The sequence below is a fragment of the Rhea americana genome, unplaced genomic scaffold (genome assembly GCF_003343005.1).
Source record: "Rhea americana isolate MKP2758 unplaced genomic scaffold, rheAme1 scaffold_42, whole genome shotgun sequence".
Lineage (NCBI taxonomy): Eukaryota > Metazoa > Chordata > Aves > Rheiformes > Rheidae > Rhea > Rhea americana.
In genome coordinates, this window is record NW_028186557.1 from 4,454,111 (window position 1) to 4,459,847 (window position 5,737).

The window sequence follows — 5,737 nt, forward strand, 5'->3', positions numbered from 1 at the left end:
TTTTTTTACTGTATTTTCTGTGGCAAGGCCTACATTTTTGTGTCTGCAGGTGACACTTTGATTGAAACTAAAATTAATAAATCAGCTGAAAAGCTCACACCTACAGCTCACAGCGGGGCCTTGAAAACACGGTTATAAAGGGAGCTTTATGCCCTTGTGTAAAGAAGGAATAAATTACAGAAGCACTTGTTGCCCTTGGACTCGATTTTGCTTTGCAGCCTGGTATCTTATTTTTGGAGCTTATTGTTAATCAACAGGTTCCTGGTAGGTTTAGCAGGTGACTTTGCTATTAATCTCCTATTTGACCACTATAGCATATTAATGAGGCAGGCTTCTAGATGTGGCTGTGTCTCCAGCACGAGGAATTAGTTTAAAAGGTGCACTCTTTACTCAATTGCTCCCAGCTAACGATGCTGCAGACCAAATGCAAAGTAGCATTTGCTAGAGCTTGTGTAGCATTAGGAGTGTTTTACTAACATTATGTTCCTCACTGTGCTTTTCTTCTGTTGTATACTTATTTCTTCTCCATGGAGGGCTATTATCAGGCTTACTGGTCCTTCCTTCTCTTTATATTTTTGGGGGCTTTCTTTGTTTTTCATTCCCCTAACAAAATAAAGGAATTATGGATAAATGACAAAATGATATCCCTGCTTATTAATGCGCACCTTGGTTTTAATTAAACAATTTCAGGGCGCTTTGGCGGTGCCTTTGGATTTAAATGGAATGCTTGGTTCAACATTTCTCTTCAAAACTAGCTTAATAAATATCATTATAAAGTGCAGGAATTCAACCAGCCCCATTTCACCTTGTATTTTGGGTCTGATTTAAGCTTGGAGTGAGGATACCTATAGGGGTAGTTTAAGAACATAAAGAAAAGCCAGGGATTTAAGACTTAAATTTGTAATTACAAGGATCCGCCAAAATACATAATATTATGAGCCGGGCTACAAAACACACCGGTGGAAACAACAGCTTTGTTGTAATACAGTAATTTCCACATTCCTAAGAACATGCTCTGCCACAGATTATTATTATTGGTGTTTCCTTTCATAACTTGCAGAGTGTGGTCTACCTCCCAAACTGCCGCGTTTGCCTCTCTAAATCGGTGCTGTCAGGCTTATGCACGCAGATTCCCAGCATTTTTTTCTTTTTTCCTTTTTTTTTTTTTTTAACAAGGACTTTTACACGCAAAGGCATATTTGTGTCAGGTTAGATGTCAGCCTCAAGTTTTAGCCTGAACCGTAAAACGTCTGTCTTTTGTGGATTAAGGTCAAAGTTATCATGTTACTTGAGGTTGGCATTTTGGTATTCATTTTCTTTCTTCTTGTTTAATTGGGATATATTAAAAAAAAAAAAAGAGAGAGAGAGGAGAAAAAAAATCCGCCGGTCGAGTGTGTTTAAGAGCAAACAGCCCAGATGTTGCTGACGCCTTTGCAGAGGCCAAGGAGCCACCCGCGCCCGTCGAGTCTGATGGAGACGCTGGTGGGYGGCCTCCCAGCGCTCGCCCAAAGCCCCACTGAAATTCCGACCTGCGCCGCGAGCAGCGGGGTGGGAATCGAGGGGAGGCGCGGACGAGGGACGGGCGCTGCGGCGCTGCGCCTGGACGTCTGCCGGCGACGCGCCGAGCCGGCCGGCTCGCAGAGGTCCGTCGCTCTGCCGGGTGGTTTGTTAAAGACCGAAGGGAGAGCTTCCCCGGGCTCACCAAACTCTGCTTCGCAATAAGAAAAAAATACGTATTTTCCAGTGTTGCAGCTCTGAGAACTCGCATGATAATTACCATTGACTTCAGTTTTCTTCACTCATTTTTTTTTAAGAAACCGCTATTTCAAGTGTTTCATTGGGTTTTGTTTTTTCTTTTGCAGGGAAGGTTTTTGAGTTGGGGTCCTGTTTGTGAAGGCTCACCGAAGAATGCGTTCCTGTTGCTCGGGCGCGAACCCCCGTAAATCAGGGTTCGTCATTAAGACACCGGCAAAGCCCTTCACTCAAGTGGCCTTAGCGGTGGCCGCTCTAATGCGTATTTATAAGCAGGAATCGTTAGCGTAGCGCTGCTTGGGAGCCCTTCCCTTCCCCCCGGCCCCCCGATCTTCCCTGAACTACTTACAGCACAAGGAGGTTTGAGCTTATTTTGTCTTTTCACAACTTAGCAAGATCAGACACATTTCTGCAATGCATATGCAGATTTTACCTCTTGTTACTTTCTCTAATGAGCTTTCACTTAATCAATTTGACAGTAGCCTTTCTTCCTTTTTGCTTCGCATCCACCAGGAAAGTATTCAGGAAAAAGTGTTAACAGTTTCAAGGGGTATTAGCAAAATGAAATGGTGGCACAGCCAAATTTAGGAAGACCACAAGAGCGCTTTACTGCAAAAAGGAAAAAAAAAAAAAAGCTGAGGGTGTAGATTTAACAAGAATGTTTGTCTAGGAAATGAAGAAGACTGCAGACATCCCTGTCATTTCCCTGCAAAGAATTAAAAAAGATGCTAATAATGAGTCGAGACTTTTTATATATTTATATGGGTTACGGAAACAAGCACTTTCCTTGATAATATATAACCGATGTGAAAATAAAAATATCCTCCCTAACGAGCTTGCACGGGACGAGGGTGCTGAGGGGTGGCCCCCGAGCCGAGGGAAGGGCTCCACCGAGACGCGTTAATGCCGTGCGCCCAGATTTCCGAAGCTCGTTAGGCATTTAATCCCCGCGCGGACGCGGGTGGTGGCGGGGTTTAGGGACGTGACCCCCGCGGAGGGCCGGGCGTCAGCGTTCTCGGTTCGGGAGCGGCTGATGGGAAGAAGGGCGACCTCTAAGAAAGGACGAGGGTGACGTGGTCCGGCAGGTTGTCCCCTCGCAGCGGCGGTCACCCACGCCATCACCTGCCACTAGCTAGATGGGGACGTGACGAGTTGGCCCACGAGCGCGGCGATCACAGCTTTGCACGTGGTGACAGACTCCTGACGCTCCGTCACGCTCGCTGTCGTTTACTGCTTGTAAGAGCAGCAATGGGGAGCACAGCTGCAGTCGGGGAGCTCCCGGGGGGAGCGAGGGGCGGTGASCTTCGCTCGCAGAGCGATGCTGCAGCCAGTGTCCTATAGTCCTGCAGCTTTCGCCGAGGAAGACTTCCAGCTCCAGCTGTACCCTCCACTTTGGGGTCTCACGAGGCAAGCCACGTCTGCTGTAGGAGACGCCAGGGGCACGCAGTATTTCACAGACGGCGGCAGTAAGCATCTTGCAGGATCTTGGCCCATAAAATACATTCGTATAAACAGAAGTCCCTGCTGTGCATGGTCTAAAAAATGAAAGCACGCAGGAGAACCGACCCCCCCAAAGTGGAGACATTACCTCCATGTGGGTCAGTGCGTGTGCACTCAATGTCATCCCCGAGCTGTGTCATCAGCGAGGGCATCAGCRGGGTGTATTTCAGGCATCAGATTCATAATAGCAAAGTGACTAAAGAGTGCTGACACATCCTTACTCATCCATTCGAAACAAGAAAAGCAGCACGTTAGCCCGGGCTTTCAGAAGAGTCACAGACTTCTGGARCCTGCAGAAACGTGGCCCAGGCTGAAGGAAAGCATTTGCAAGCCAGTGATTTGGGGTGCCCTCAGTTAATAAACTCACTGGAGACACCTGGCCTGGCCTAGTGTCCAGAGAAAAGTTCAGAGCTAACYGGGTCCTGCTAACCCACACCTTCAGGTGAAGTCACCAAGAGTCATTTCAGAAAAGTTGGACCATGGCATCACAGGCAAGCTCACAATATCAGACCACATGCAGTGAGTGGGACTGCTCCTAAGGAAAAGGCCTTCTTGTCTTGGYCTGTGAGATTCACCTTCATGCAATGGAAGACACAGGAAGATTCATGCGCTTCCATCCCTGGCTATCTACAACATGAAACCACATTAAATGATTTATTGGGAGGCAGTTCAGGGCAGCACTGCAAAGCACTGAATATCTGACACCAGTGCTTCTTGCCCACCCGCCAAAAACACACCCAATCATCACTGAAAAAGAGAAAAGAAATGCCACACCTAAAGTCTCCTTTGGACTGAATAGAAAATCTCCACAAGCTTTGAGTTAGTCTTACCTGGGAACTGATCCTCATGGAAAGTCCTTTCCTAAACCTAGCAAGAGTTAGGTGCTAAGGTTATTGCCAGGTGTGAGATACGGCTGGGCTAGGGGACGTGCCGCAGGCCCCCCGCACGACCTCAGATCAGTCTCTGGGCCCCTCTTCCTCACCCGCAATAAAGATAATAGGGTTTTCCTGCCCTGCTGAGATGTGGAAATCAATGCGGTTACAGCGAGGTGGTCAGGTACTACAGACACGGGAGCAGCGTAGGCGTCTGAGATACGTAACCTGAAAATGCGGAGAGGAAGCTTGGGTCTGATGTGGTCAACCACACGTCTGAGAACGGTGGCATTTTAACTGGAAAACGCCTGCGTTTCGCTCAACGCAGGCAATCCTCTCCCTCCAGCTGATGTTCTGCTTCTCTTCTCAGATGGCCTCCTCCCCTCATTCGCAAGCCACAAAACGACCGCTTTTCCGCTCGACGATGGCCAGCTCCATCGTGAGACACGGAAATACCGAATCCAGCAAAACGCGAATTTCCCCACTGTTAGACCAAGCGGGAAATCACCCTTTAGAGAGAAAAACGGAAAACGAAAACATGTGAACGGCAATTAGCTGAAACCGAATCCAGTGTTCAACACTATCRCCTGGGAACAGCAGGATTATGTCCCGGGACAGAAATGCTCCCAATGTTTGCTTCCAGAAGTGGGGCGCCAATGACACTGCCTTAATATATTTTAATGCTTTAATTTGAAAGGTTAGGGATGGTGTTCAGATGACTTGTGCTCACCGGCAGACACGGCATAGCCTTACGGAGACCTTGCAGGCTGGCAGCGCGGAGACATAAGCAGTCGAGAGAGGCTTTAGCTGGGCTTTGCTTTCCTGGCACAATTTCCTCCCTGAAACGGAGAGCCACGCGGTCGTGGAGGCGGCATATGTGCTCCGACACAACTCTTCCCGAATCACTGTTTGCAAATATTTCCTGATTATCTTATTTTTTAAGCTGGGGTCCAAAACATTTAAATCAGAGGCAATTTTGTTTTCCTAACTGTCAGCAATATTTTGGCTATTTTAAGAATGTAGGACAGGGTTAAGGATTAGTACTAGCATTTCTTTTCTGTGTATCAGAGCTGCTTAGCAGTAATTAATTAGGACATTGGGTTTTGTACTCTTGGTTCAGGTCATTTGCCTATGAGCAGCTCAAGCCTTTTACAAAGGCACGCTGCATATGTTTCTGGGTACCTTTTTGAGAGAAGATTTAAATTGGCCAGATGAATAATACTTTGCTACAAGTGTTTTGCCCCAGGCAAAAAAGGTTTTCTTCATATTATCATTGCCTGAAGCTGGAATCCTCCAGCTTGATGTGACTGGTGTTATACTGTCACATGGCAATGATGTAAGAACAGGAGCTCTCTGTGTCAGACAAATCTGGATTTAGGGGAATTATAGCAGATGTTGCAAAATGGCAACAGTTTAGCAAGTTCCTTTCATCCGGCGTTTGGGAGGCAGGTCCGCAAAGTACACCAGACAGAAAAGAATGTTATCTTTGATCCCTTTCATCGGGGCTAAGGAGGCTCCACCCGTTGCAGGATACAGTGCGGCTGGAAATAAAATAAATATACAGTAGCTATTTGTTTTGCAATATGGAAATTGGCCATTATTTATTCATGCTG